The sequence below is a fragment of the Sparus aurata genome, chromosome 14 (genome assembly GCF_900880675.1).
Source record: "Sparus aurata chromosome 14, fSpaAur1.1, whole genome shotgun sequence".
Classification (NCBI taxonomy): Eukaryota; Metazoa; Chordata; class Actinopteri; order Spariformes; family Sparidae; genus Sparus; species Sparus aurata.
Window position 1 is genome coordinate 18,863,535 of NC_044200.1, and position 7,507 is coordinate 18,871,041.

Here is a 7,507-nt window from a genome sequence, read left to right on the forward strand (position 1 = left end):
GTATACTCCGATTGAGTAGCATAGTCGAATTATGGCTGTACTCCGACTAAACTGTGCAAGTAAACATACTGACTATATAAGTATTAACAGCAGATCAACTGACCAGCTGAACCCACTGAGAATTACCGTCTTAAATCTTCAGCTTGCCTCAGCCTCTCAGAGCATTTTAGCATCTTTTAGCGCATTGTTTTGGTTTTACAGCCCGCAACTTCTTGACGTTTTGGTTCACGCTCACGTCGCTAATCAACCTCGTCTTCAGCTGCATGAGGCAGTGATTTCCCCATAAAGAAGCTATGATAGTGCGCCACAGTTGGTAGAGTGCCTCCTACGTACAGAGGCTGTGCCCTTCGTAAATAATGGGCCAAAGGTTTGATTCCCACCTGTGGTCCTTTGCTGCAGGGCACCCTCGGTTAAGCCCTGCCCAAGCCGATTGCGATTGGTTTAGAAAAAATACAAACCAGCGCGTTCTAGTTTCCTGCTCCAGGATGATTATTAGTGCACCCAGTACTTTCTCCAGTGCTGACACAGCGATATGGAGATACGTCCGACTGTGCGAGACATTTTCTGTGTCACTCAGTTGCTTCATGAATGTGAGAAAAAATGTGGAGAAAGAAGATAAATGTGTTTCAGCTCAATGCCGAAGGCACACAAAGACTGTATTATGAAAATGTATTTTTTCGATTTTGAAAGGCACATCATACCCCCAAATCCCCCTCAAAGGGATATCTATTAACATTCCAAAATTGTATCTCTTTCTTTCCGCGCGTGCAGCAGGACTTTGTGAAGCGGTTTGTTCATTAGCAAACACACTTGCTGGAGCATATCGGACCGCAGCTTCACACCCTCGCATGTAACGAATGCAGGAGAAATTAATCAAGCGATGAACCGTCCACTCACCTCCCATTTCTTTCAAGATGATGGGGAGCGGAAGGAAAACAGTTTTTGTGTCGTCTCTTTCGCCCGCTGTCATAAATCAAAAACGTGTGCGGCTGTCTGGCAGGTCCGGTGCGGTAATTAACGCGCTCGTGTTGTCTTACACACATTCTCGTGTAGATGCGCTCGTTTTCTGACTGCAAGCTTATTACAATTACTGAAACAACATTCAGCACAATAAACATTTGTAATTACGTTTCCGAGCTGGCTCAGATTTGTGATGAATTACCACGGAGCCGTATTATTTAGCCCGGCGTGATTAATTATGATTTAAATAAATAAACCCGCGCACATTGTTGTGCAGTTGCAGTCTTTTCTCCCGTGCACACTTGAAAGAGTTTTGTTACACAATATATAATAAGCAGAGTGAAAAATGCCTCAAATTAAAAAGCCACTCTGACTGTGAATGTGGACATTGTGTTTACGTGAGGAATTGAAAGCTGTTTTGGAAAAAAATGTACGGCCCAGCAAAGCGGAGGTGAGCCGAGTTGACACCTGAGCAATTGCTCGCCCGCTAATGATTGTGATTGTGATTCCGGCTCCCTGGAGGACGTAACGCTGATACACCCAGGGCCGCGGAGACGCCCGCCCTAATGTGCTGCACCTTTATTGATGGTGTGATCCTTTTCGGGTTAAGTAATCTGACCCACGCTGACCTTGATGACCAGAACAACGCTTCCTGTCTTCCCGCTTTTCGTCTTTTTAAAGGCTTTAACACCCGTCACTCTGATTTATGAAGTCAATAACAGACCTCGGTGCGTGCACCGCAGGGTGCCGACGCCGCTAAATGAGACCCGACGCTGGCCCGCCCGCCATGCAATAATCGTCCTAATGCCACTAATTATGAATATTGTTGGCTAATGAGAAGATGAAATAAGAGAATTACAGTTCGTCGCTAATGAGTTCACCTAATTAGGCCATTAATTAACTCCAGAAGAGGTACATTAAGGGAGGGGAACTTTGCTGCATATGCAGTTTAGTAATGAGAGACAAAAAAAGGGGTCGGACGGACACGAGGCGAGCGCAAAAAAGACGTACTCTTGTCTTGACCCCGTCTTCATCAGACAGTCCAATCACAGCGTTAAACCTTTTCTCGTTGCATCCTGTCACCTGTATCCACCTCAATTATCGAGGCGCTGCTCTACATGTGAACGCAATTATACAGAACATTTTCTTTTAAATGAGGTTGTTTACAACGTGTGAAAACGTGTGAAAATGTTGATAACGCCGGCCTGTAGTGTGTCGTTGTATACAGTAGAGTTCACTGTTTGATATAAGTTGGCCTGGAGTTTACTCAGGATACATAGAGGATAATGGAGAGGCAGTGATGGAAGACGGAGTGTTACAATTTCAAGGTACTTGTACCTGAAAAGCCGAGCCGAGATGTAGTAGAGTAGAAGTATAAAGCTGCGTAAAATGGAAAAAGTAAAGCAAAGCACCTTGAATTTGTACCTGTACAGTGCTTGAGTAAATGTACTTAGTTACTTTACAAGTTAAAAACACAGATGAATGATGACATCGAGTCATGTGGTGTTTTGTAATCATCTCAGTTACACAAATAACTTCTGTTTACACTGATGGAATGTAACCAAGTACATTTATTCATGTGGATGTACTCATATATAAGTACACTAGCGAAGTATGTCTACTTTACTCGAGTATTTCCATTTTGTGCTACTTTATATTTCCACTCCACTACATTTTGGAGTCAATTATTGTACTTTTAACTCCTCTAGATTTAGTTGATAACTTAAGTTACTAGTTACTCTGCAGATTACATGCTGCATCGGAGCAAAAGTAACTAACTTATTTTAGCGGCAATCCAAAAACAAACAAGCAAAAGCAAAACACTCATTCTGATAATCCGAAAAATACTGAATATTGGATCTGATAATCAACCAGGATGAATTTCTGCACTATTGATACTTAGTTACATTTAATATCAAACTTTTACTCGAGTACTATTCACATGGGTGACATTCAGTTTAGTACACTGACTTTTTTTAAGATGTCGGCTTCCCGTTCAGATCTTTTACGGTTAGTTTCACGGTGTCGTCGTCACGGAGACTTGTTCACCTGTCAGTCAGGGAACAGGGTGTAAAAAAATAAAGATGGATGCCACGGGCAAATTCGCCACTTAATGTATTCATCTCATTCCAGTGTAAATTATTCATGAAGCCGTGAAACCATTCAGCTGATTCAGTCACAATAATCCACGTTAACTCAGTTGATTCATTACTATTGTTAACATGAACATTGTCCCCGTGCAGCCACGTGGCCTCCGCACTGAACCGCTCCATAAAGGGCTCGCGTAATAATCCTTTGCCCCCTCAGACGGTTCTTGTAGGAGGACGGGTAATTGTCGAGGGACCGCGCATCGCCTCGAGGGTCAATGCTGTTCCGCATTTTTTACACCATTACGCTCCGTTTAATTGAATTGCAGAAAGTGCAGTTAATTAAGCGATTAACGGCGAGAACATGGGAGCTATCAGAGAACATAAAGACCCCCTGATGGTGGACAGTGCAGCCACTGACCTTCTCAGGGGTAATCTGTCTTCTGCCTCAGAAACCGGGCCGACGCCACTGTTGTTCAGAGAGCAGATGTTGCTTTTTATTTTTTTCTTAGCTACCAGCAGCCAGAGCCTGTTCAGCATAGAAGGGTAAGCATACTTGGAGATCTTTTTATATGAAGTTGACAGAATATTGAAAGATGGAAACATATAAAAATGCTCATGTGTATACAGGAAGTTCGTTCATTCTTGATGCATGTGTGTTTTCACTCCTTGTGTGTGTTGTTGTGTTTCTGATCATATTTTGAGCATAAACATATTCTGTTAATGTCTTGCCACGCCAGAAAGTACTGCAATGTTGGCCTAATTATCACAAAACATTTGGTTCTGGCAACATGTTGATGCTGTGACTGCTCGCAGGGTATCGGTGGTGAACGGGTGCATTTGTAAATGTGACGCGGTGGCATCATTGGTGCTCAGGATTCTGACTACACGTCCCTACCATTTTGTAAAAACAACCAATTCTGTCCCCATCATTTTTTTAAAAGCATAATTAGTTGAAACGTACTAAAGTAATAGCTTGCACCAATAACCGTTAACGAAATGAGATGAAATTAATTTTGATGTGCCATTAAACAATCTTTCCCCCGCTGTAATCATCTACTCTGACCTCATACGATCCCCTCATTATACCGACTAAAATTGCAGGAGTCGCAGACGATTTAAAAATGATTTTTCTTCACCTGAGCCCTTTTGTACCCTGTTTTTCGTAACACAAAGTGACGCCCTTGACGCACGGCTCGGAGCTCTGTCTGCATGAATTAACAAACTTTCAGAAAATGAATGAAAATTTGAACGATTTAATACAAAAAATGAAAATGAAGCACCTCTCGTTCAGCTAGTCAACAGTGGGGAGGATGAGAATGTCAGAGATGATGAGACATAGACTGCTACTACAACAATGTGCCAATGGATATATGGTGAAATGAATGTAGGCTAACGTTAGCTGTCAGTTAATGTTAGCTAATGTCAGCTAATGGCGAAAACCCCATAAACTTCGATGAAAGCCCATAGAATGTATGCACTTGATACTTTCACCAACTGTGACGGCTAACTTCTCGTTTAGTGCCCGGCTAACTTGAATGGACATATAATAATCTAATCGTGCAGCTCTTGTAGACCCAACTTCAGCTGGCTGGTGAGCTAATCGCTATTATGCTAGCCAAATATTAAAGCTTATAAGTTACAAAAGCTTCCCGGTTCTGTTCCCTTTACTCATTTCTTATAAGGATTGTTTCTTCAGTAAACGATTTTATTAGGAAAAAGGAAAAAAGTCTCCCGATGATTGTTAGCTCTGTTGCTAATATCTCTGTTGCTTCATATTTGGTTAGTTCAAAATAACGTAGCAGTAACATTGATTCTGATAACCGTGTGTAAACCATTTTCCTCTTTCGTAGAGCAGCTTATACTCCGACAGAAGGAGGGGAAGTAAGAGCCGATGGTGCAACAGAGCTAGTAAGCACTTTCACGCTGACATGCAATTGGGCAGTGATGCAAAGTCCAACAACATTCTGTATGATGTAAAAAACAATGCAGTTTTTATCCATGTCGATTGGATGGTTGGTTTGTCAGCGGGATTACAAAAAATAACTATGGACCGATTTCCATGAAACTTGGATGGAGGACGGGTCTTGGCCCAGAAAAGACCCCATTAACTTTTGGTGTGGATCCAGGAAATTCTTCCTCACTTCCTTCAACATGGCCAGACAGGGCGTCTTTTAACATTTTGGTTAATTTCTCAGGGGAAAAATGCATGGAATGATGAGAAATCTGGTGTATCTGGAGTAAAAAAGGAGACTGTTATATTCATATCAGGCTTCTAAGTGACTGTGGGCAAGATTGCCATGCAGTCTTTTTCAGCCTTGAGATACAGTATAATCCCATTTTTGAAAGTACGTTTCACTATCTGGAATCTCTCCTCTGCATTTAGATGAATCTACATCCTGATGCTCAATGAACGGCGTCTGTAAGATGTAAGAGCGGCACCTTAGCGAAGAGTAATGTAAGAAGCGTATCGTTAACACGCACGTCTTTTGATGTGAGAGGAAACTGGAGCACCCGGAGGAAATCCATATCAGCATGGGAAGAGCATGCAAACCTACATCGAAAGGCCCCAGTGGGGTTTGAACCCAGGTTTCCCCCCACTGTGAGGGAACAGTTGAAACCACTGATCCGACAACGTGCCATAAAATGCCTAAAATCTAAGTGTGAACTGCAAACGGCCTCCTGAACAGCAGCGGGAAAAGCCAGAGGAAGCTGGATTCAGGAACGGCGGCGTTAGATCTGCTCTGGTACACCAGTCGGTTTGGGGAACATGAGCAAGGTGTTAAAGTTCCCCACAGTGGAAAACGTACTTCCGTCTCGATGCCAATAATGTGTCAGCCTGTCCTATAAACAGCACATTTTTTTCTTCTATACACCTTGTCTTATTATCACGGCACAGAAAGTTTCCATGCATATTTACATCTAAATTGACGTTAAGCACCACGTCCAACTGACAATTATTTCTGACAACATGTTACAGTCTGACTGCCGCGCACTTGATTTGGCTGTCCTCCCTGGCTGAATGTTCAAAAAAGAATGAAATTACGAAAAGAAGATCTCGGTAGACGTATAATCAAGATTATTATTCCTGTCAGAACTGCTCTCAGAGATCTCTGAAAACTTTGTCATCTACTCAGACTTTCAGTCCCGCAGTTTGCCGGTGAGCTTGTATTTAAAGGAGCTCTGTGGAACTACTTAGCTAGTTTTTTTGTTATATTATGCGCTTCGTTAAACTGCCAGGAAGTCTGACCACAGTCCAGCAGTGCTCGTCCACAGTCTTGTATAGGCAACAGAGAGAGACGGCGACAGTGTCATTTATCACGTCACGTTACAATCCTTGGCATGAAATGGCATGAAAAAGCATGAACTTTGCTGTTCAGAGGCATTAAAAAAACTTGATTGAATAAAAACATTGTTTTTCACGATTTATTTTATCTAAATCTAATTTTGATCGGAAGTATAGCGTAATGGTTGACAGGCAGAACCTTTTAATCGGCTACCTTTTTACAGCCGGTGCACAAAGTTGAGACACCGGAGTAATGCTAGCTAGTGTGTGTGTGTGTGTGTGAATGCTGTGGCCGTGACGAAAGAGCCGAGGAAATAAATGACGGAAAAATGGGGAAATGCAAGTTTCAGCAGAAGTGGTTGGAGGATGAACAATTTAGAAGCTGGTTAAAGCCTGTCGAAGGTAAACCCGGAGAGGCATTTTGCACCGTGTGCAAAAAAAACTTCAAACTTTGCACAATGGGCGTCAATGCGGTAAAATCTCACATGCAGTCAGGGAGTCACAAGTCGGCGTTGAAAGGCAGGCAGCAGTTAACCGTGTCGAATTTTTTGGCGGTGACCAGCAGCGCAACATCTGCTGTCACCCCTACACCTGCAGCTGCCGCTGCTACCACCACTCCTGCCAACTTAGGCCACAGCGGAGCCGCGACAACGACTGCCCCCAACAGAGCCGGGACAGCGGGGAAGACCACCGACCTGCGAGCAGCATTTGGCTCGAATGCGACTTTGGAAGCGGAGGTGCTCTGGTGTCTAAACACTGCAGTGAAGCATCACTCATATGCATCCAATGACGATGTCTCCGCGTTATTTCAGAAAATGTTTCCTGACTCTGACATAGCCAAATCTTTCACCTGTGGAAAGGACAAAACCAGCTACATTCTAAAATTTGATCTTGCCCCACATTTCATCGTGGGTGTGTGTGTGGTGGGGAGGACAGAGGTTATTCCCCCCTAGAAACCAAAGTCTGGCTACACCCTGTTTCAATACCAGCATTCAGTTCAGATGTCAGTGCTTACTTGAAGTTAGTCTATCTTTTGTGAGTGATTGACATGATCACATCAACCTATAAACAACATGTAGATTGCTACAAATTGGGACTGTTGGACCTCTGAGTTGTGCTGGAAGCCGGTCATTAGTTTATGTTAGCTGGCTCCATTTCTAAAGTAACATTAGCT